Source organism: Canis lupus, chromosome 12, assembly GCF_011100685.1.
Source record: "Canis lupus familiaris isolate Mischka breed German Shepherd chromosome 12, alternate assembly UU_Cfam_GSD_1.0, whole genome shotgun sequence".
Classification (NCBI taxonomy): domain Eukaryota; kingdom Metazoa; phylum Chordata; class Mammalia; order Carnivora; family Canidae; genus Canis; species Canis lupus.
Genome location: NC_049233.1, coordinates 20,896,329 through 20,921,839, shown reverse-complemented (window position 1 = coordinate 20,921,839; position 25,511 = coordinate 20,896,329). Strand labels below are relative to the sequence as shown.

Below are 25,511 nucleotides of genomic sequence, written 5' to 3'. Positions count from 1 at the left end.
CCTTGGTTTTAATGTAGTCCAAGTGTAAATTTTATTTTTTTGTAGTTAGCACGTTTTTGTTCCCTGCTTTTAAAAATCTTTGCCTGGGGCACCTGGTAGCTCATTCAGTTAAGCGTCTGCCTTCAGCCCAGGTCATGATCCCGGAGTCCTGGGATCCAGCTGCCCTGCATTGGGCTCCCTGCTCAGCGGAGAGTCTAATTCTTCCTCTTCCTCCACCTCGTCCCCCATTTGTGCTCTCTCTCTCACTCTCTCTCATTCTTTCTCTCTCTCAAATAAATAAATAAAATCTTTAAAATAAATAAATAAATTAAATAAATAAAAATCTTTGCCTTCCCTAAGCTCATGAAGATATTTATGTTTCTTCTATTAGCTCAGTTGTCTTGTTTTCAGATCTCTAATTCTTCAGAGTTGAGCTTTATTGTTTTTTTTTTCCAAGTTGACTTTTGCATATGTTGTGAGGTAGGAGTCAAGGTTCTTTTTTTTTTTTCATATGAATATCCAGTTAACTTCGCACCATTTTTTGAATGGTTTTTTTTCTACCACACTACAGTAACACCTTTGTTATAAATCAGTTGTCTGTATGTGTGCATTTCTGAACTCTGTGTTATTGGTCTATTTGCCTTTTGTTGCACCAGTAACCCAAGGACTTAACTGACTTAACTACTAGAGCTTCACAGTAAGTCTCTTTATATATATATATTATTTATTTATTTATTTATTTATTTATTTATTCATTCATTCATTCATTCATTCATTCATGAGAAACACAGAGAGGCAGAGACAGAAACAGGCTCCATGCAGGGAGCCTGACGTGGGACTCAATCGCGGGACTCCAGGATCACGCCTTGGGCCAAAGGCAGGAGGTAAACCACTGAGCCACCCAGGGATCCACAGTAAGTCTCTTTTCCCCAGCTTTACTGAGATATAACTGATAAATAAAATTGTAAGATATTTAAAGTGTGCAATGTGATGATTTGACATATATTGTATCAATTAGCACATCCATCACCTCACTTATTCACATTTATGTATTTATTTATTTATTTATTGAGCACATTTAAGTTCTACTCTCTTAGTAAATGTCCCCTCTAGTAAATGTCCCCTTAGTAAATGTCCCCTTCTTTCCTTTTTTTTAAGATTTTATTTATTTTTTTTTATTTTTTATTATTTTTTTTTATTCATTTATGATAGTCACAGAGAGAGAGAGAGGGGCAGAGACATAGGCAGAGGGAGAAGCAGGCTCCATGCACCGGGAGCCCGATGTGGGATTCGATCCCGGATCTCCAGGATCACGCCCTGGGCCAAAGGCAGGCGCCAAACCGCTGCGCCACCCAGGGATCCCAAGATTTTATTTTTTTATTCATGAGAGACACACATAGAGAGGCAGAGACACAGGCAGAGGGAGAAGCAGGCTCCCTGCAGGGAGCGCAATGAGGGACTCCATCCCAGATCCCAGGACCACACCCTGAGCCAAAGGCAGCTGCTCAACCCCTGAGCCATCTAGGGGTCCCTTTTGTTCTGCTTCAGGGTTGCTTTGCCTCTATGTCGACTTTTGCATTTTTCTATAAATTTTCTTTTTTTTTTTTCTATAAATTTTCAAAGTGGTTTGTCCCGCTCCCCCACCCCTTTTTAACCTACATATTTTGCTGAATGAAGATACAGATGCTCATCTTGATTTTTTTTTCCACTTATGTCTGAGGTTTTTATATAACTACCTAAAGAGCTTCCCTATTTTATTTTTTGAAAGCTGAATAGTATTCCTTAGGATGGATAAGACATAATTTGTTTTATCAACCCCTGTTGAGGGACAATTAGGTTGATTCCAATTTTTTGCTTTCATTCCTACCTCCAGTGAAGACATTTAGACTTTATGTAAATTGTTTTATTTGGTGGTCATAAAAGTAAGTTTAAAGTTAAATGCCAGGGATCCCTGGGTGGCGCAGCGGTTTAGTGCCTGCCTTTGGCCCAGGGCGCAATCCTGGAGACCCCGGATCAAATCCCACGTCGGGCTCCCGGTGCATGGAGCCTGCTTCTCCCTCTGCCTATGTCTCTGCCTCTCTATCTCTCTCTGTGTGACTATCATAAATAAATAAAAATCTTAAAAAAATAAAGATAAATACCAGTAAATCTTTCTTACTGTCCGCCTACTGGGAATAATAAAATACAACAATACATAATATGATTAGGAAGTCTTTTCTAGGCACTAGTAAGAATCCTATGTGGCTTTTTGCCAATATTTGCCATCTTGACAATTATAGTAGTTGATGTTAAAAATAAGGGGGATCCCTGGGTGGTGCAGCGGTTTAGCACCTGCCTTTGGCCCAGGGCGCGATCCTGGGGACCCGGGATCCAATCCCACGTCGGGCTCCCGGTGCATGGAGCCTGCTTCTCCCTCTGCCTATGTCTCTGCCTCTCTTTCTCTCTCTGTGAGTGACTATCATAAATAAAAAATAAAAGTAAATATAAATATAAATAAAAAATAAATAAAAATAAATAACTTGAGGGATGCCTGGGTGGCTCAGTGGTTGAGCAGCTGCCTTCGGCCCAGGGCATGATCCTGGAGACCCGGAATCGAGTCCCACATCAGGCTCTTGCATGGAGCCTGCTTTTCCCTCTGCTTGTGTCTCTGCCTCTGTCGCTCTCTGCGTCTCTCATGAATGAATAAATAAAATCTTTAAAAAATAATAAAAATTTTAAAAATAAAAATAACTTGATGTAGGGAAGCCTGGGTGACTCAGTTGGTTAAGCATTTGACTCTTGACTTCAGGTCATGATTCAGGGGTCTTGAGATGGGGCCCTCCGTCGGACCCTTAAGGAGGTGTGGAGCCTCCTTAAGATTCTGTTTCCCTCTTCCCCACATCTCTTTAAAAAAAAAAAAAATTTAACATAGGAAATATGTGGGGGTTTGGAGCCAATGGCCAAGAAGAATTCTTAAGACATCTTCAGTGCAAAAAGATAGTTTTATTAAAGCACAGAGACAGGACCCATGGACAGGAAGAGCTGCATTGGGGTCATGAAGAATGGCTGATGATATACTTTCAAGTCGGGTGGGGGTTAGAGATAGTGTAAGTCTCTAAGGTTTTGGAAGCAAGTTTTCCAGGACCTTGAGTACTATTAGGAAAAAGTCATTTATTATTATCTAGTAAAACCCTAGTCAGGAGACCCTTCAGATGTACATCAGTGGGCCATAGGCTTGGCGGGTAGAGAGAAAGGAAATTTCCAAAGGAATTTTCATTTATTTCAGAAGGCTTACAGGATCCTGGGGGGTCAGGCTAAGATTGCCTTTTGTCCTTAGGAAAGTGTCAACTTCAAGGCAGTTGAGTTTCTTTTTTTTTTTTTTTTTTTTTTTTTTTTTTTTTTTTTTTTTTTTTTTTTTTAAATTTTATTTATTTATTTTTGATAGTCACATAGAGAGAGAGAGGCAGAGACACAGGCAGAGGGAGAAGCAGGCTCCATGCACCGGAAGCCCGATGTGGGACTCGATCCCGGGTCTCCAGGATCGTGCCCTGGGCCAAAGGCAGGCGCCAAACCGCTGCGCCACCCAGGGATCCCGGCAGTTGAGTTTCTAGAGGAAGGTCATTTTACTTATTAGAAGGACTTGTCAATGGGTTGTAAGCATCAAGGACATCTAAGTTTTCTCTTTTGCTTTTGTTTCCCACATCATAACAAATATCTGTACAGAGCTTTAGGGTCATCGAGTTATTTAACGGTCATTCCACCTACATTAGCCTTACCAATGAGGCAGGGATGTATGTATTTTCAATTTTATTTATTATCAATTTCGATTATCAATTTCATGACATGCAAAAAGGTTGAGTGACTTGCCCAAGATCAGTAAGTAGTAAGTGAGATGGGGTAGCCAGGATTTGACTTCCAGTTGCCTGACTTGATGTCTAGTGTGAAGGTAACCAAGCAATTATATTATTTAGGTATACAATGCACTAGAACTCACTGCATACTGCAAGCTCCATGACATAATATTTTAGATTAACAGCTCAAAACTAAAGCCAAGCTTTCCAATTCCAATGACTTAATTTACTAAATATAATCATGACTCTCAGGAAAGTTATATTTTATTTTATTTTATTTATGTATTTATTTTAAAGATTTGAAAAAAAATAAAGATTTGTACTTTCCTTTTTAAAAAATATTTATTTATTTATTTATTTATTTATTTATTTATTTATTCATGAGAGACACAGAGAGAAGGAGGCAGAGACATAGGTAGAGGGAGAAGCTGCCTCCATGCAGGGAGCCCCATGTGGGACTCCATCCTGGGACTCCAAGATCAAGCCATGGGTGAAAGGCAGGCACTAAACCGCTGAGCCACCCACGGATTCCTTTTTTTTTTTTTTTTTAAGATTTGTACTGTCCTTTTTTTTCCAAAAAAAATTAGTTATTGATTTATTCATGAGAGAGACAGAGAGAGAAAGGCAGAGATATAGGCAGAGGGAGAAGCAGGCTCCACTCAGGGGCCCCGAGGTGGGACTATCCGGGGACTGCAGGATCACACCCTGGGCCAAAGGCAGCGCTAAACCGCTGAGCCACTCGGGAGTCCCAGGAAAGTTATACTTTAGATGCAACGGTCTTCCTACCTTAGATTAGGCTAGCAAACTCTGAACAAATTTCAAGCAAAAATATCCTCTTGATTCCCCCAAGGGTCAAAACAAAGACATGTGCTAAGGTTCTGACTCAGTATTTTCCACATCAAGTATAGAGTGAGCCAAAAACTTAGTTCTTAGATTACTACCCATTTATTTTGTTAAATAAATACTTAATTGTGCCTAGTGAATATTTTACTTAACTGTATTTGTGAGGTAGAGTGGCTTTAGCTTCTGTTGACTTTAATTTAAAGGGCCAGAGTGGACACACCAGGATCCTGGGTCCTGGGGCTTTAGTGGAGCATCAGCTTGGTTTAAGGAGCTGTGTAGGCATCTCACCCCAGCCAGCTCTTGAACAGGGACTGGTTTTAAGGGTTCCGTCTTGTCAGTAATAGACTCAGGCTCATTCCCTTGGGAATCACTTCAATTCTTTTTCAAAAGGTCTGTCTTTACCAATCTTAAGGGGCCCTTTAGATGCAATTACCTTGGTCAGGAGGAGCAGTTCTGTCTAAATGGCCGTGACCCCCACACCCTCCTATTCCATTTGGTTCTGTGGCTGCCTGTAGGTTTTGCTGTCTGCAACAAGCAAGCTTGAGATGAATGAGGAACAAAGATAACTAGGGGCTCTCCAGGCCCAGCAGAGTGTCCTATCTATCCTTTTCCACATTGCATTATTAATACAGTAACAATGCTTACTTAGTTATCTGCAGCATATGATTTTTAAAAATGCATAATACTAATATTGCTGGATTGATGGTTCTTGTATTTAATTATTAACTAGTAGAGAATCTGCAGTTTTAATGAGAACTAATGGTAACATAGGAAACCGTCCTCCTCCTCTCTCCCTACAAATCGTAGGGCCAATTCCAGCCATACCCACCTATTGGAGGGGTGAGTATACCTTTAGGCGCGCAGGATGGCTGTCAGTTTATCAGGCTCCCCAGGCTCCCTCCTCCAGAGCTCCAGATGCAAATTTGAGGGATCCAGGGTGGAAGTGGGAGGAGCTTGAGTTTGGGGTTGGTAGTAGCTTTTCTACTGGTTTTGTCCTAAACAGGCCTTCCAGGTAAGATAACTTGATCTAGACTACAGCCTTCGGTTCTCCTGAAGGCAAGAGACAGCACATGCTCTAAATAATTTTTCTAAAACAAAGAAAGGTTCGCTGAGATAATCAGCCTCTTGTGGTCTAGGCAATGTGAGCTGACCAAATTATTTAAGTAACACTTTTTTCTCTATTTTTTCCATCTCCCTTCCTCCCTATTTTTTTTTTATTCTCCAGCACTTTGCTTTGCCCCAAATCTCCAAGCAAGCCTCATCAAGTTCACCTCGAGTCTCTTCAATGACAACTTCATCAAGGAAACCTTGAAACCTGACAAAAGTAAGTGATTTGTTCTATGTTTACTAACATGTGAATTTTAAAAAGATCCCTACCTGTTAAAATAATTGCATTTAAAAAATAATTTTAATTTAATGTCAGGTAAAGATGTGAATTATTTTAGGAACAAATGGAATTATAATTCTGAGCAAGAGTCCACTCCTAACTTTTCCTTTGCTCTTATTTTGGGAAGCCTTACTTTGGTTTACAGAGAGTGAGTGACCTGGTCATTCTTTGGACCCTCATGAATAGGAACGTGGAAGCCAGCCACCCAGAAAGCTGGAAACAACATTGTGGGGTGAAAAAAAAATCAAGGTTCTCAATTTCATTTTTTTAAAGATTTTATTTATTTATTCATGAGAGACACAGAGAAAGGCAGAGACTTAGGCAAAGGGAGAAGCCTAATACAGGACTCGATCCCAGAACCCCAGGATCACAACTTGAACCGAAGACAGACATTCAACCACTGAGCCACCTAAGTGCCCTTGAAGTCTTTTATTTGAACGAAAATTAATTGGATTCAGGGAATTAATACACTGGGAAGTATTTATTGATTTATTTTAATATTTATTCATTTTTTAATATATTTTTAAAATTTTATTTATTTATTCATGAGAGACAGAGAGAGAGAGAGAGGCAGAGGGAGAAGCAGGCTCCATGCAGGGAGCCTGATGTGGGACTCGATCCCAGGTCTCCAGGATCACACCCTGGGCTGAAGGCAGCACTAAACTGCTGAGCCACCTGGGCTGCCCCACACTGGAAGTATTTAGAAGTGCTCTGTTGACCTGAGCCAGAGGATAGGTAGATGGAGGAAATGAGGGTGAAGCATAGAAAGGAAGTTATTTGATTGGCTATTGCTTAAAGCCTAGTTGGCTGTGATTGATTATCTTTAGGTTTTGATTTCTTAAGCTCCAGGCATTCCAGGCTTAGGTTTTGGTTTGCTTATGCAGGCCACTAAACCATTAGAACCATTTTGGACCAATGGCCTCCCTGTCCCATTAATTTAACAGGGTAAAATGGAGATAACACATGACTGTCAAGGTTGTTGAAAAATTAAGTTTAAAAAATGAGGATGAAATCATCTAGTAAGTAGACATTCAATTCATTCAACAAATATTTATTGAGTGTGTGTCAGTTTCAAGCACTTGGAACTAAATAATTGAACAAAGCAGACAAAAATATATTGCCTTGTGCAGTCAACATTCTAGTAAATTGCATAAGTAAGTACCTAGGAAAGTATATGAGAAGTTTTGTTTTTTTTTAAGATTTTATTTATTTATTCATGAGAGACACAGAAAGAGAGGTAGAGACACAGGCAGAGGGAGAAGCAGGTTCCATGCAAGGAGCCCAGTACAGGACTTGAACCTGGGACCCTGGGATCACGCCCCGAGCCAAAGGCAGATGCTCAACGGCTGAGCCACCCAGGCATCCCAATATGTCAGAAGTTAACAGAGTGATGTCCTACAGTAGAGCAGGGGATGAGGGATCAGGAGGTCAAGGTAGGTCACACTGAAGAGGTGACATTTGAGCAGATTTTTTAGAAACTATTTTTTTTTTATGAGAGACACACAGAGAGAGGCAGAGACATAGGCGGAGGAAGAAGGCTCTCTGTGAGGAGCCCAGTTGGGGACTCAATCCCAGGACCCCAGGATCACAACCTGAGCCAAAGGCAGATGCTCAACCACTGAGTCACCCGGGTGGCCCACATTTGAGATTTATTGTACTTTAAGTAGGGAGAAGTGTTGCAGAGAGAGGGATCAGCCAACACAAAATCCCCCAAGCAGGAGCAGCCCCATTTAGTCCAGGAGCTGCAAGCAGGCTGGTGTGTTGTACTGAGTCAGGAAGAGATGACAGGAGATGGGATCAGAGAGTGTGAGTGGGGAGACAGCAAGCTAGATCACGTAGAGCTTTATAGGCCATTAAGGGACTTTGGCTTTTGCTCTGAGTGAAATGGGAAGCCACTGGAGGGTTTGATCAGCCTTAAAATGTTTCCAGGCCACTGAATGGAGAGGGAAAGTATCAGATAAGGGTGGAAGCAGGGAGAACTGCCGGGAGAGTTGGCCTTAATCTAGGTGAGAGATGATGAGATAAGGTGAGGTCAGGTGAGAAATGGTCCATTGCCAGGCAAATTGTGGAGATGGAACCAACAATCTTTCCTGACAGATTCTAGGTGGAGTGTGAGAGAAGAGTGGTCAAAGTGATTGCAAGGATTTAGGCCTTAATGGAAGGGCAGTGTTGCCAATCACCAGGGGTGGGAGGACAGGCTGGGGATGGAGGGGAACCTGGGTCTCAGTCTGTCTGACCTGTGGACTGGCATGTTGATGCCACTCTGTCTGTTAGATGCTGGCCTGGCTATGTAAGTGGGCAGTTGGATAATGAAGCTCAGTCTTCAGGACGGGGTTCTGGGTTGGGGGTATACCTTTGGGAACATTAGCATAAGAGCCTGCAGGAGCTTGTGCAGGAGAGAGCAGGGGTAGGGAGAAAGGTCCTGGGGCCTCCAGTAATAAGAGAAGAGGAACAAGGAAAAGAGATTATGAGGAAGTGCCCAGGAGGTGAGAGAAAAATCTAGAAGGTATAGTGTCTCAGTAGTCAAGTGAAAAGGAGCTTTGGGGCCAAGAGCGTTCACTGTGTCCTGCTGCCCACCCACCAGGTAAGAGGAGCTGAGGACCAGCCGATGGTGCAGCTTCACAAGGTACTCATAGAGCAGCCTCGGTGGAGAGTGAAGGGCAAAGATTTAAGTGCGATTTGGGGAAGGAGGAGTGTGGTCCTCATGTGCAGATAATTCTTTGGGATTTTTGCTATAAATGAGAGCAGTAAATAGTAGGGGCAGAAGAAGCCAAGAAGAGGTTTTTTTTTTTTTTTTTTGGTGTTTTGTTTTTGTTTTTTAAGACTGGAGAAACAACAGCTTTTCGGTAGGTTTATAGGAGGAGTGATTTAGCAGATGGAAAAATTGATGAGGCAGAGTTCGGTGGAATTAGAAAGGCAATATTCCTGGGTAGGGAAGATGGATGGGATTAAGTGGTTTTGGATTGGAGTGCAGATAGATGAGGGGTCAGCAAACTTTTCTACAAAGGACCAGACAGTAAATATTTTAGTATTTGCGGATATACAGTTTCTGTTGCAACTATTCTGCTGTGTCTCTAGAGCCGACACACACAATACATAAATGAATGGGTGTGGCTGTGTTCCAATAAAACTTCATTTAGGTTCACTGAAATGTTAATTTCATATAATTTTCACCTGTTACAAAATATATTCTTGTGATCTGTGCACCCCACCCCCTCCCTAATTATTTAAAAACTAAAAACCATCCTTAGCTAGCATGCTGTACAGAAATGGGTAGTGGGCTGGATGGCTCATGGGCCATAGTTTGCCAACCCCCAATCTAGGTGACAGACGGGAGGTTAACCTGGATGGATATAAATAAATTGGATATAAGTGGTGAGGGGAATCCAGGAATTCTCCCAAGTGCTTCAATTTTCTGTCCAGTAAGACCCTGAGAATGAGGAGAGAGAAAGTACAGTAGGTTTGAGGAGAGAAACAAAGGCCAAAAATACAGAGGGTGACTTGACCAGGAAGAGCCTATTAAGTAAAATGATTCTCCATGAAGCATGAAGGCCCCCTTTGAAGTTTGCAGGTCATGAATCTGAAGTGAGATCTGTTCGGTGGGGTTGTGTTTTTCACCAGCCACAATCGGCTGCTTGGATGGGGATGCAGAGTTCTCAGAAAGTTGGGTCTTCCCAAGCTGTGGTTTTGCTAAGGGGGAGGTTCTGAGTAGGAGGAGGTCCAAGAAGTTGCGTTTGTATAGGAGAGTGATTATTATGGTTGTTGGGTTGTGAGGCTAGTAAATATAACAGGATGCTGAGTTGCATTTGAATTTCAGATAAACAAAAAATAATGTTTTAGTATAAGCAAATCAGGTGATTAGGTGGGAGGGAGAGAGAACATGAAGTGGTTGAGGGAGTGTTATGGGGTGGGGTGTCAGTGGATTAGAAGTTCTAGTTTGGGGAAGAATATTGGAGATGCTACCAGGAAGGCCGAAGTAGAATCTATTGCTTGACCTTGAAATTATGAGCAATTGCAGCTACTGATCATGACAAGGTTCAGGGTTCAGCCACTGGTCATGACAAGGTTCAGGGTTCAGCCACTGGGATATGCGAGTAGCACTGGGTGGACAACAAAACCATTGAAGCTAAGGAATTCAAGGAACTCACCATTCAGAGGGAGCAGATACACTGGTTGCATATTGATAATGCCCTAAGAAGGCTGAAATAATTGCATTCTTCCCATGTATCCAGCACTGTGTTGGGGCATGAAATGAAGATTAATCAGTGTTCCAGTCTATAGAGTGACATAGAAAGTTCATTTAGAACTGGATCAATGGGGCACCTGGGTGACTCACTCAGTGATTAAACGTCTCCCTTTGGATCAGGTCGTGATCCTGGGGTCCCAGGATTGAGTCCCGCATCAGGATCCCCACATGGAACCTGCTTCCCTCTCTGCCTATGTCTCTGCCTCTGTGTGTCTCTCATGAATAAATAAATAAATTCTTTAAAAAAAAAAAAAAACTGGATCAGGGATGCCCTTGAATGTTATGCTAAGAAATCTAGGAACGTTGGTTTAATATCCCTCCCCTTCCCTGTGATGAGAAATAGTGAAATCAATGCAGCTCAACTATTTGACATACCTGAATATGAGAGCTTTTAAAAATGGATTTGAAACCTACCATGTTACAATAGTATATAACCTGGGGTTGGGGAAACTGCAGTTGGTTCTTTTTAAGCTTTCATAATCTCCTGGTTACTTCTAAAATGAAAGTAATTTACTTATTTTTATTTTAAAGATTTTATTTATTTATTCATGAGAGACACAGAAAGAAGGCCGAGGGAGAAGCAGGCTTCCATGCCGGGGAACCTGATGTGGGACTCAATCCCAGGACCCCAGGATCACGCCTTGAGCCAAAGGCATTCTGAACCACTGAGCCACCCAAGCGTCCCTAAAATGAAAGTAATTTAGAAAATACTTGAAGAACTCCCACCCACCCACCCTGCAACAAGTGAGTAAAATCAGACAATAGAAAGAGGAAGGTTGGGTCCTTGAAATATGCATTGGATCTGTGGGTGGTGCCTTGGGGTTGGCCTCAGGAGGGGTTAGGAAGGAGCCAGCATGGGCTGGGCATTGGGTCAGACCTTTGAGAAAAGGGAAGGAGTAAGCAAACATAATTTTGCTCACTCCTGTCTCTGTACTGCTTCAGGACACACATGCTTCTCCCTCCCCACCCCCTCGGCCCCCCAGTCGAATGTACAGGTTGTGACTAGGATTTGGAAACTAACTGGAAGTCAGAGGAGACATCAAGGGGCCTTCAGAGGTGCCAGGTTCTCAAACTACAGTCCACATTCTGTGAGATGTTGGCCAAGATGTGCAGCCACTGCTTAGGGAAAAGTGAACTCCCTTTGTTATCCAATCAGAAATGGAAAATGACTGCTCATTTGTACAATTGTAATAAATTCAAGAGAAGACTGCAATTCAGTAGAGAAGCCACAAACCAACAGCACATAGAGACCCTTCTTGGGGCCGGGAGGGGATGCCAGAGCCTTAAATGAAAGGGAACAGGTCAGGAGATGGCTAAAAAGCCCTCTACCCTAATTTCAGAGGCCAAGTCGAGACAGCAGAGAAGGGGTATTTTTATTATTATTATTTTTATTTTTATTTTTTAAAGATTTTCTTTATTTATTCATGAGAGAGACACAGAGAGAGAGAGGCAGAGACACAGGCAGAGGGAGAAGCAGGCTCCACGCAGGGAGCCTGACGTGGGACTCAATCCCAGGACTCCAGGATCACACCCTGGGCCGAAGGCAGATGCCAAACCGCTGAGCCACCCGGGCTGCCATGTCCCCCGTTCCTAATAGAGCTCCAGGCACAGACACATCAATAAATATTTGTTGAGTGAATGAAGGGGTATGGAACAGGAAAAGAGATTCTTTGGAATTTCCTAGGTTATATTTGACCTATTAACCGATATGTGTCCTTGGGCAAGTTAATTAACATCCCTGAGCCTCAATTTCCTCATCTGAATAATGAGTGATTCCAGTCAACACCTCCACACCTTTTGCAAAGATGAAATGAGGTAACACTTAACAGTAAGAAGTAGTGATTGCTGCTGTTGCCGATAGGAAAAGAGATAGGGAGGAGTCATTTTGAGGTAGGAGCAGGTTTTTAGAAATTACTTGACAATTTAAAGGGGGTCGGGGTGGGACCTTTAAAAATTTTGGAAATTCTGTAACCTAGGAGAAAATTTTCCAAGGTAAGGTAAAGAAAAAAAAGTATTTGCTTTCCATTACATGTCAACTCGTATGGGAGACAGTTGTATATATATTATATGGAAGCAAAGCCCTGGAGATAGATAACATCCTGAGCAAATACAAGTATGCAAGTAGCAGCAGGTAAACCGTGAAATAAAACTTTAACCCAAACTGTCAGATATCAAAACCCGTAATACTGGGGCACCTGACTGGCTCAAGTCAGTAGAGCGTGCGACCCTTGATCTCAGGGTTGTGAGTCCAAGCCCCATGTTGGGTGTAGAGTTTACTTAAAATCTAAAAACAAACCCCTGATATTTCTACTACACCAACAATTTAGGCTCAAGTATCTTACAATGGTAAAGGTGACTGGAGAGGTTTAGTCCAACCCCGAGTACAGAGCCCACCTCTTGGCAAAGGGTGACTTCTATATTTGTGCCATGAGGAGATCTCTCTCTCTCTTTTTTTTTTTTTTTTTAAGATTTTATTTATTTATGAGAGTTAGAGAGGCAGAGGGAGAAGCAGGCTCCATGCAGGGAGCCCGACGTGGGACTCGTGGGACTCAATCCCAGGTATCCAGGATCACATCCTGGGCCGAAGGTGGCGCTAAACCGCTGAGCCACCCAGGCTGCCCTGAGGGGATCTGTTAAGACAGACAGGTTCATTCTGAACAGGTACTGATTCAAAGGTTCTTTCCAACAAATTGAAATTGATCTCTATTTGCCCCACTTCGGCACTGGCTCTGGCTGTGGCACTGGCTCTGGCCTCCGGAGCTGCGCCCAGAAATCCAGGCCTGCCTGAGGACATGGGGCCACGTCCTTGTGACCATGGTGCTACCACTCCTTTTCTCGCAGTGATTGCTAACAGATGAAATAGCTCTCTTGTCAGTCACTCCCAAGACTAGTGCCTGCCTGGTGCGAAATGTGAGATGCTAGCTCCAAGCCCTGACCTGAGAAGCTTGTGGGAAGATCAAGTTAATGCTCCCCTTAATTCATTCAGTCAAGAAGCATTTATTATGTACCAGGTACTGGGAATATGTCACTTGACAAAATAGCCACCTGCCCTGGGGGGAGCTTTTCTTGTGTGAGAAAATAGAGAAGGTGATCATTGCTAGGGGGAAAAATTGAAGCAGGTAAGAGGAATTGGGAGTGTCAGAATGGGAAGTGTGCTGGTTTCAGTTTAAGTGGGATGGCCATGTAAGTGAGGATGAGGAGGAGGTGAAAAAGGTATCTGTGAGGTTATTGGGAAAGAGCAGTGGGGGGCTGCATGGGTTTTGGGGGTGGGCAGAAGGAATTGGCTGTGCAAAGGTCCAGAGGTGGGAGCCTGTCCAGTGGGCAAGGAGCTGAGTGAACCAGGTGAAGGGGAGCTGAAGGCCCCTCGAGAGGCGTGGGCTGGAGCTGCATTGTCCACTGCCATGGCCTCCAGCCACACGTGGGTCTCAAGCTCTTGAAATGTGCCTAATCCAAACTGAGACATGCTGGATGACTAAATGACATGCTGCAGGTCAAAGACTTTCAATGAAAACAAGAAGGTAAGATTTCTCAATGTTTATATGGAGCCTGTGTTGAAATAATAATATTTTAAAATTCATCTCACCTGTTTCTTTTTACCTTTTTATTATGGCGACTGGGAAATTTTAAATGCCACACATGGCTCCTACTTCTGTTAGTGCTGTTCTTCTATACCTTTCTAAGGACTTTGCTTTTATTTTGATTAAAATGGGGGGCTTTTGGAGAGTTTAGAGCAGGGGAATGACATGGTCTAGCTTTTTGCCAAAGGATCATTCTGGCTGCTATATTGAGATTAAATTGTAGAAACTCACTTGTGGAAGCAGGCAGACCAGTCAGGAGGTACTGGCAGTAAGTCAGGGGAGTGATGATGGTAGCTTAGCAGAGTGATAGTGATGGAAGTCATGAGATGTGGTTGGAGTCTGGATATATTTTGAAGGTAGACACTGGAGGATTTCCTACAGGAATAGACATGAGAGATGAGAGAAAAGAAGGAGTCAAAGATGTCTGTGAATATTTTGGTTGGAGAAACTGGAAGAATGGGGCTGCCATTAACTGGGTTAGGAAGACCACAGACAGAGCTGTGGAATATCAGGATATCAATTGGGATGGCAATTAAATGGTTGCTATGTGGATATTTAGTAGACCATTGACCGTGTAAAGTAGGCACTCAGGGGAGAAGCCTGAGCTAGAGGTATATATTTGGGAACTGTAACATCTAAGTGGTATTTCAAGTCAGGATACTACAGGAGCTCACCAAGGGAGTGAGATTATGTTTAGAAGAGAAGATGAGGTGCTTGGGTGGCTCAGTTTGTTAAGTGGTGGACTCTTGATTTCATTTCAGGTCATGATCTCACGGTTGTTAGATGGAGCCCAGTGTCTAGCTCTGTGATGAGCATGGAGTCTGCTTGATATTCTCTCTCTCTCTCTCTCTCTCTGTCTCTCTCCCTATCTCCCTGTACTGCTCCCCTGCCGTCCACCCAAGCCCCTGCTCATGCGTGTGCACTCTCTCTTAAAGAAAAAGAAGTCCAAGGACTGAGTTTAAGAATAAGACTGGGGAGAAAAGGTGGAAATCAGCAAAAAACTAAGAAAGGAAGAGGAAGAGCCAGGTTATGGTGACCGCAGGAGCCAATGAAGGACGTGTTTCCAGGAGAAGCAAGTAATAGACTGTGTCAAGTGCTCTCTATAGGGAAAGATGAGGATGAAGAATTGACTGTTGGATGTAAGTGATGTGCAGGTCAGGAGGAGTTTCTTTGAAATGATCTGAACAAAAGCTTGATAGCAGTGGGTTTAGTGGAGAATGGTGGGAAGGGCTTTGGAGACAGCATCAGCAAGCATGGATAACTCCAAAAATTTTACTGGAAAAGCAAGGAGAGAGATGAGGCCAGAAGCTACTAGGTAACTGGGGCTAAAGAGAGAGATAAATAATGATGGGACACATAAGAGCAGTTTCATGTGTTAATGAGAATAGCACAGGAGAGAAAGGAAAGTTGATGATATGTTAAAAAAAAAAAAAAGTGGAAAATGCTAGAGTTCTGTTCCCATAGACATGAGAGGGGATTCTCTCGAGGGCATGGACAGGGTTGCCCTTAAGAGCCTGGACAGTTCATCTACCGTGGCAAGCAGGAAAGCCAGCTCTCAGGGTGTGGCTGTTGGGGGTCGAAGCTCATTTCCAGCTGCTTCATTTCTGCAGTGAAGTGGGAAGCCTGCCCATCAGCAGAGTGAGGTGGTGGAGGTGTGTGGAGTGAGTTGAAAAGTGTTAACTAGCTGTCTCGGACACGATGTGAGAGTGAATACACGGGGGACATATAGGATGATTAAGGGTCTTCGTGGGATTTATGGACGTGGGTTTAAAGCCAGAGTGGTGAGCACAATGTTCTGTTTTCTTTGGCCACTTCTTGCTGCAATGGGCCGGGACTGACCAGGGTAAGCGAAGAGTGGAATGATCCAGGGCTGTGCTACCTGCAAACGCCTTGAGGGTGGATTCAAGGGAGTGGTCATAAGGATGCCTCTTAATGATTGCTGCAGAGTTCCCGCGTTCAAACAACTGCTTGCTGAATGCTCACGTCCTGTGGCCGCAGTGTAGCAGACCTGCTCCGGGCTCAGCGCTGCCTCTGGGACCGTTTGCTCTCACGCTGCTCCGCCTTGGCCTAGGCGGGAACGTCGGCTGAGGCACCAGATAAGACAGGGCTGCTACCTCCTGGCCAGTTGCCGCAACTGCAGACACACCAGGCCCAGCTCTACAACCAGCTTCTCGCCATCTGGTAAAACCAATGGCCTGGCTGGCCCAGGAGGCCACCACCTCTGCCTTTCCCCAGCCCTCAATTTTCCATTCTCATTCTCAGGAGCAAGCAAAGTAATTCCTACTAAAGGACATTTCTTTCTTGGGAACGTTTCCATTTTAGTGGACAACTTTGAATATCAAAAGCTCACAAGAACCAAGGAAGTGAAATAGTCATTTATTTTCAAGTGTCTGGGGAAAACCAATGCAGGAAATATTTTATTTTTTTTTTTTTTTTTATTTTTTATTTTTTTATTTATTTTATGATAGTTACAGAGAGAGAGAGAGGGAGGCAGAGACACAGGCAGAGGGAGAAGCAGGCTCCATGCACCGGGAGCCCGACGTGGGATTCGATCCCGGGTCTCCGGGATCACGCCCTGGGCCAAAGGCAGGCGCCAAACCGCTGCGCCACCCAGGGATCCCAGGAAATATTTTAGATTCAAGGGTCTACACTGCGACCATCTTTGCCCCCTACAAACACACATATGCTACCATGAAGACAGGGCATTACACTCGGAGTAAGTTCACTGAATGTGAACTTTATGTTTTTCGATCAGAATTCATATTAGATGTTTACTGAGACACAGACTGCCATAGGTCCTACATAATGTATTCATCACCCAGTGGTTTGGTTTAAAAAGCTTTGTTGTTGTTGTTGTTTTTAAGATTTTATTTATTTATTCATGAGAGAGAGAGAGAGGCAGAGACACAGGCAGAGGGAGAAGCAGACTCCATGCAGGGAGTCCTATGTGGGACTTGATCCCAGATCCCAGGATCATGCCCTGAGCCAAAGGCAGATACTCAACCACTGAGCCACCCAGGCATCCCTCTTGGTTAGAATTTTTTTTTTTTTTAAAGCAGTCAGGTCCATCTAAGGACTACTGAAGCAGGTTCTGCATTTTTTAAAAAGATTTTATTTATTTATTCATGAGAGACACAGAGAGAGAGAGACGCAGAGACATAGTCAGAGGAAGAAGCAGGCTCCATGCAGGGAGCCTGATGTGGAACTCCATCCTGGGTCTCCAGGATCACGCCCTGGGCTGAAGGCAGGCGATCAACTGCTGAGCCACCCAGGGGTCCCTTGGTTAGAATTTTTGCAATTACCCCTTTTAGTATAATAGTGCTGAAACCCTTTAAAAATTAAATAAATTATCTGATGGGATTAAACAACATGTCAAGCTTTATTACTATATCAGTTACCTGGCAACAGGACCCAAAAGGAATGAAGCTTCAAGTGGGCAAGCATTTATCAGTTAATTTTAATTTTTATCAAAATAATACCTGACTATAAGTTCAAATAGTTAAAAAGGCTTATGGTGAAAAACTGCAAATAGCTGATCTGCCTTTTTTTATTAGAAAAATTATTTATTTCTGCTCCTTTCATACATCTTATTGTGCAGAAACAGTCTCACACATATCTGAATAATGTACTGTCACACTGTTTAAAGGCAAAGCACCATAGGTAAAGCTGATCAGAGTTCTCAGCTTATGGGATCTTGCTTCCTGATTTTACATTAATTTTTGAAAGTCAGAAATGTCATCTCCACAAAATGTTAAGGGGGCTGTAAGAAATAATCACTTTATTCAATATTATAGTTGTGGAAATGGGAGTATATTTTCTTATGAAAAACTAAGAAGAAAATGCCACTAAACATCATTGGTGTGTCAGTACAGGCCAGCAGGAGACATACTGTGAGAAATTTGTCTCTTTGATACCAAGAAGACATTCTAGTTCAAGCTTTAATATGATTCCTATTTCTCACGAGATGCTTCTTTTCTGCTGCTTCACTTTTTTTCCATATTTCACATCAGAGGATCGGTACAGCCTTTAAAACTTCATTAACAGGAGCAAATCCAATATCCACGGATTTCTTGTCAAAAGGCATTTTTTAACCCATCAGGTAGCCCGGCAGTTTCATTCTCATGAATACTCTAGCCATGAAAAAACTCAATAGGACACAGACGAATCCAATGAATAGAAGAAATCTATTGAGTTTTGGAATGTTTGGTGCATTCGATCAGTCCAGGATTATGAAACCTAAACCTCCCATTGTAAACAGGAAGCTGGATGCAAGTCCTTCCATAATATATTGTCCATTTACTCTGTAGGCCAAGAAAGCTACTGGTCTCTGATGTCCATGTTCATCAGTCATAGAACCAACACTTGGAGGTTCAACAATAACATCATAAATTATTCACCGTCATGGCCGACGACATGTGCACCCAGGGCGGCTTCTTCAGCTGCAGGTTGGGGCATTCGAGCACTAAGAACGGGACGCGGTACAAGGTCTCCATGTTGGTGGCGGCAGGGGTTTCTCCTGATCTGCTTTTTTTTACTTCCTACCCTTGTACTCAGGGAAATTACCCATGTCTTTTTTTTTTCTTGGCAATTTTTCTTATAAATTATCTCCATGTTTCTGAATAATATGTTTATACTGTGTTTCTCAATTTCTCTCTCCTCGGATAATTATATAAAGATTTTTGGCTAGTCAGTCATAGGCATTTACATTTCTTCGACAAAACATTGTTCATTGCTGAGGTACAAACTTTTGGTTTTCCTGGAATTAATAATTGCCTTATTTTTTGTATTTGCCTAGTTTTCAGTGTATCCCTAATTAATTTACTTTACTGAATCTTTGCCACACACTAATTGATAATATTGCAAAGGCACTGCTTCTCATTTTTTCCTGTAGACCTCTGTATCAGCATTCTCCGAGAAACAGAATAGAATGTGTGTGTGTGTGTGTGTGTGTGTGTGTGTGTGTGTGTATGGTGGGAGAGAAAGAGATAAAGAGAGAGTGCATTTCATTTTTAGGAATTGGCTCACATTGTGGAGATTGGCAAACCAAAATCTGTAGGGTAGGCTGGCACAAGTCTGAAAGCAGTCTGGATATAGAATTCCTTCTTGCACTGGGAAAGAAGTCAAACTCTCACTCTGCAGACGACATGATACTCCATATGGAAAACTCAAAAGACTCCACCCCAAAATTTCTAGAACTCATACAGGAATTCAGCAAAGTGGCAAGATACAAAAATCAATGCGCAGAAATCAGTTTGATTTCTATACACTAACAATGAGACAGGAGAAAGAAATTAGGAGTTGATCCCATTTACAACTGCACCCTAAACCATAAGGCGTCTAGGAATAAACCTAACCAAAGAGGCAAGGGATCTGTACTCAGAAAACTATAGAACACTCATGAAAGAAATTGAGGAAGACAGAAAGAAATGGAAATGTTCAACACTCATGGATTGGAAGAACAAATATTATTAAAATGTTTATGCTACCTAGAGCAATCTATACATTCAATGCAATCCCTATCAAAATACCATCAACTTACTTCACAGCATTGGAACAAATTATCTTAAAATTTATGTGGAACAAAAAAGGAAACCAAAGCTGGAGGCATCACAATTCCAGACTTCAAGTTCTATTATAAAACTATAATCATCATGACAGTATGGTACTGGCGCAAAAAGAGACAGATGGATAATCAATGGAATCAGAATAGAGAAACCAGAAATGAACCCTCAACTCTATGGTCAACTAACCTTCAACAAAGCAGGAAAGAATATCCAATGGAAAAAAAGTCTCTTCAACAAATGGTATTTGGAAAATTTGACAGCCACATGCACAGAATGAAAGTAGACCATTTCCTCACACCCTACACAAAAATAGACTCAAAATGGATGAAAGACCTAAATGTGAGACAGGAATCCATCAAAATCCCAGAGGAGAACACAGGCAGCAATCTTTCTGACTTTGACCACAGGAACTTCTTACTAGACACATCTCCAAAGGCAAGGGAAACAAAGGCAAAAATGAACTATTGGGACTTCATCAAGATAAAAAGCTATTTGCACAGTAGAGAAAACAGTCAACAAAACTAAGACAATTGACAGAATGGGAGAAGATATTTGCAAATGATATATCAGATAAAGGGCTAATATCCAAAACCTATAAAGAACATGAAACTCAATATCCAAAGAACAAATAATCCAATCAAAAAATGGGCAGAAGATATGAACAGATATTTCTCCAAAGAAAACGTACAAATGGCCAACAGACATGTGAAAAAATGCTCCACATCAGTTGGCATCTGGGAAATACAAATCAAAACCACAACAAGATACCACCTCACACCAGTAAGAATGGAAAAATTAACGAGTTAGGAAATGACAGATGTTGGCAAGGATGCAGAAAAGGGGAACCCTTGTACACTGTTCATGGGAATGAAAACTGGTGCAGCCACTCTGGAGAGCAGTGTGGAGATTCCTTAAAAAGTTGAAAATAGAGCTACCCTACGACCCAGCAATTGCAGTACTAGGTATTTACCCCAAAGATACAGATGTGATCTAAAGGGGCACCTACACCCCAATGTTTATAGCAGCAATGTCCAAAACAGCCAAACTATGGAAGAGCCCAGATATCCATTGACAGATGAATGGATAAAGTAGATGTGGTATATATACACAATGGAATACTACTCAGTCATTAAAAAAAATGAAATCTTGCCATTTGCAATGACATGGATGGAACCAGAGGATATTTTGCTTAACAAAAGAAGTCAATCAGAAATACAATCATCATGATCTCACTCATGGAATTTAAGAAACAAAACAGGATCACAGGGGAAGAGAGGAAAAAATAAAACAAGATGGTATCAGAGAGGGAGATAAACCATAAGAGACCTTTAATCATAGGAAACAAACTGAGGGTCACTGGAGGGGAGGAGGATGGGGTGAATGGGTGATGGACATTAAGGAGGGCACATGATGTAATGAACACTGGGAGTTGTACGCAACTGATGAATCACTGAATGCTACCTCTGAAACTAATAATACGGTATATGTTAATTAATTGAATTTAAATTTTAAAAATTTCCTCTTGCTCATAGGATGTTATTCTTTTTTCTTTTAAGGCCTAAAACTAATTGGATGAGACCCATCTATATTATATAGGGTAATCTGCTTGACTTAGTCTGTTGACTTAAACCTTAATCTCAACTAAAAGAATCCACCTTCAGCAACATCCAGACTGGTTTTTAACCACATATCCAGGATCTTGGATTAGCTAAATTGACACATTAAAATTAACCAGCACCAAGGCACCTGGATGGGTCAGTTGGTTAAACGTCTGCCTTAGGCTCAGGTCATGATCTCAGGGTCCTGGGATCGAGTTCCTCATTGGGTTCCCTGCTCAGTGGGGAGGCTGATTCTCCCTCCCTAGTGCTCTCTCTCTGTCAAATAAATAAATAAAATCTTTTTTAAAAAAGATTTTATTTATTCATGAGAGAGAGAGAGAGAGAGGCAGAGAGGCACAGACACAGGCAGAGGGAGAAGCAGGCTCCACTCCATGCAGGGAGCCTGACCTGGGACTGGATCCTGGGTCTCCAGCACCACACCCTGGGCTGAAGGCGGCACTAAACCGCTGAGCCACCGGGGCTGCCCAAAATCTTTTAAAAATTAAATTAACCAGCACCAAAAAAAACAAAACAAAACAAAACAAAAAAGCAAAACCCAAACACATAAATAAAATTTAACCCTCACACTTTCTTTCCCAGAATACTCTGTTCATGCATATAGTTTCTGCTCATAATTATGGTCTTCTACATACCTGCCCTGATGGACTTCTCTTCATTGTGCTCCTGGAAACCTTTCTCATCCAATTACCCCTATTTTGGGGGAGCATAGCTGCCTTCAGTAGTTTCCGGTGCACAAGAAGCAAAATTTTTAGCCTTTGAATGTTTAAAACATTTTTATTTTTCCCTCACATTTGACTGATGTGGCTCACTCTAAAATTCTGGGTTGGAGATGCTTTTCCCTTGGAATTTTGGAGGTATTACTCCATCATCTGCTGATTTTTCAGAGTTAGTACTTTTGAATAGTCCAGTAAAATTCTGATTTACCTGCTTTTTCTCTCCGGAAGTGTAACAATTCTTTCTCCTGACTCCCAATGTCCTGAGCTTTTCCAGTGATGTGTCAAGGTTGGGCTTTTTTACTCACCTGCTGAGGATTCAGTATAACTTGCTGTCTGGAATCTCATGCCCTCCAATTCTGGCCAGAAAAATTTCTTATATCACTTTGGTTTTTTCCTCTTTTCTACTTTATTTTTTTTAAGATTTTATTCATTTATTCACAAGAGACACAGAGAGAGAGAGAGAGAGAGAGAGAGAGAGAGAGAGAGAGGCAGAGACAAAGGCAGAGGGAGAAGCAGGCTCCATGCAGGGAGCCCAATGTGGGACTCTATCCCAAGCCTCCAGGGTAACACCTTGGGCTGAAGGCGCCACTAAACCGCTGAGCCACCCAGGCTGCCCATCTTTTCTACTTTCAATTATTTCTTTTTCTGCTAGCTTCTAACTTTAGTGGGTGGTCTTTCTAATCTAACCCTTGAAGCTTATTTCCTATTTTTGTTTTCATTCAGTTTTGATTTAGTCTGGTTGGTAGGTTTCCTTGATTTTAGTTCCCTAAATTTTTATGATTTTTTCATTTTGACTGTTATATTTACAATTCCCTAGATTCCTTTCTTACTTTTTGATATTTTTTTCTTTTTTTTTTTCCTGTAGCATCTTGGCTGTTTCATCCTCCAGGGACTTCAATGACATAGTAGCAACATCTTCTGGTACTCTCCTTCCTCCAAGGCGTGGTTAGCTGGTTAGTTTTAAATCTCTTTCATGTTGGAGGCTTTTCCCAAATGTGTAGTCATCCTTGACTGTTAATATTTAAGAGTGAGATCACTTTCTTAAAAGCTAATTTGTAGCTCTACATCTGTAGGTTAAGCCTGTGGACTAGTGAATTCTCTTTTAGGGGATTGGTCCTTGAACTGTCCTTTTTATCATGGAACGCTAAACTTTATTTTTCTAAGCCTGTTCAATTTCTGCAGAAAAGAAGGGTCATCCATTTCCTACAGCCAGAGTAATGTCCAACGAGGCCTAAGAGGAGTGGGAAAAAAGGCTGAGGGCAGAGTGGGAAAAAAGGCTGAGGTCCCCACAGTTAATTTTTAGACTTTTATTTAGTTGAGCTAATTTCAGCCTGGTGCTCACTTCAATCTTCCCTTATTCTTTATGTCCCCAAATGGCAACTGTCTCCAAATCCAAAGCCATGGTCATTCAGTTCCCCAAGAGAACAGATCTCAGATCTCCTGTTGACTGGGGAGGCATTATCTCGAGTGGATTAAGGAAAACAACTCGACTACTTAGTACATTCCACCAATGCTTTTGCCTCACTCAAGCCTGGCCTTTCTTAGTCCCTGGGGTCTCCAGCCACTAAGCCTGTGAGCCATTGGCTTTCCTTTTTTTACCTCCATTTAAGTTGGAACATTCTCTCCCCTTCCTAAGTCGCTTCCCCTCATGTCTACTTTGTCTTTCAAAAAATCATTGAAATCCCTTTTCTCCTGTGTCCTCCTTGCCTCTTTTTGTTATGGTGATGGTGGTGAACTTTTTCCTTAATAACATTTAACATTTCTTTTTTTAAAAATTTTTTTAAATTTATTTATGTATGATAGTCACACAGAGAGAGAGAGAGAGAGAGGCAGAGACATAGGCAAAGGGAGAAGCAGACTCCATGCACCGGGAGCCTGACGTGGGATTCGATCCCGGGTCTCCAGGATCGCGCCCTGGGCCAAAGGCAGGCGGCCAAACCGCTGCGCCACCCAGGGATCCCTACATTTAAAATTTCTTTACAGTTAGTCTAGCAGAGGGATTGGGGATGAAGAGGAAATAAATACCTATGGACAATTTGTTGGCTAGACGTTTTGATGAAGAGACAGGAAAAAGTGCAGAGGTTGGGGCAGGTCCAGAAAAGACGTTCATGTAGGGCTGGATATATACAGGCCTTTTGAAGGTACTGAGTCCCTGGGTAGAGCCAAGAAAGGTTCAATCCAAGAGTTTGCAAGGAGACTGGAATACTCAAGGGGCAGTTAGTCTGACTACTTCATAATTTTGTTCTAGGTACTCTTTGTCAACCATCATATGTTCTGGTTTTTAAACAAATATGATACATATAATCAACTTTATACCTACTTTTTCTAAGCTAAGCATGAGGATCAAAGAGCAATGTTCTTCCTACCCAACATGTACAAGCTAACCCTCCCCTGCCACTTTTTGCAGATTTCCTCTCACTACTGCAGGGTCTTTAACAGAACCTCAGATCATTTTATTTCTTTTTTTTTTTTATTTTTATTTATTTATGATAGTCACACAGAGAGAGAGAGAGAGAGGCAGAGACATAGGCAGAGGGAGAAGCAGGCTCCATGCACCGGGAGCCCGACGTGGGATTCGATCCCAGGTCTCCAGGATCGCGCCCTGGGCCAAAGGCAGGCGCCAAACCGCTGCGCCACCCAGGGATCCCATCATTTTATTTCTAAGTAAATATATATGTTAGTAGGCCTGCTGTCACACAGACACATCATAGTAAAAAAAATAAAAAAAGAACTCACCATAATGGAAAACTGTCACATTAAATCATAAGATTAGAAGGATCTTAAGTGTGATGTTGTCTAGCTGATACTACTGTGCTTCAGGGCAAAGTGATATTGTACGTAGGAAATGACTCTAAATGCTCATTCACAACTACGGACAGATGGCAGGGGCAGAGGGACAGTGCTGGGGTTGCTGTAAGACCTCTAGCGGTTGTCCTGTTCCATGTTGCCTGGTGATGACCAAATGGCTGAGATTCTCAGCTTCTTCATGTATGAAATGACACAAATACTTGCCTTGACTATCTTGTAAGATTGTTGGAAAATCAAGTGTGGTCATTCAGATCAAAATGTTTCCCTAATTGTGCCACTACACTGATATATTCAGAGATACGTTAATGGAATTTGCCCGGAACTTTGTTACATTTTCTGTGGAATGTGAAATTAAATGCAGTACATTCCATGATCTTATGACACTTAGAATTTAGTAACAGCTCTTTAGGGAAGGGAGGAAAGTAACAAAGACAAAAATCTAGCTTTTTTTTTCTTTTAGTACCAGAATTTATGTCTCGAATCTGAAAGAACTCCGTGCATATTTTTCTGACCCATGTCTGCTATCATTAGCTGTATTCTACTTTCTTCTTTGGGTTGAGTTTCTCCAACATTCATTCATTCATTCATTCATTCATCCATTTATTTAAAGATTTTATTTATTTATTCATGAGAGAGACACACACAGAGAGGGGCAGAGACACAGGCAGAGGGAGAAGCAGGCTCCATGCAGGGAGCCCGATGTGGGACTCGATCCTGGGACTCCAGGATCATGCCTTGAGCCAAAGGCAGATGCTCAACCGCTGAGCCACCCAGGCGTCCTAAGTTTCTCCAACCTTTTTTTTGTTCCTCTAACCTTTAAACAAAGGTTTAGAAAGCTTCAATGTGGTAGAAATGACCCAAATGTCCATTGGTAGATAAACGTATGAACACGATATGGTATATGCACACAATAGAATAGGATTCAGCCTTACAGAGGAAGG

The 25,511-nt window shown here is 42.1% G+C and overlaps 1 protein-coding gene and 1 pseudogene across 1 annotated transcript in view; one reads left to right on the top strand and one right to left on the bottom strand.

The window, feature by feature from the left end:
- The first annotated feature begins 8,569 nt into the window (after window positions 1-8,569).
- Window positions 8,570-25,511, top strand: part of GCM1 (glial cells missing transcription factor 1) — a 45,268-nt gene continuing 28,326 nt past the window's right edge. Inside the window, exon 1 of the mRNA XM_038553345.1 lies at window positions 8,570-8,623. The gene's annotated coding sequence lies outside the window, so the exon portion shown is untranslated. The remainder of the gene's footprint in view (window positions 8,624-25,511) is intronic.
- LOC100687320 lies at window positions 17,712-18,356 on the bottom strand (annotated as a pseudogene).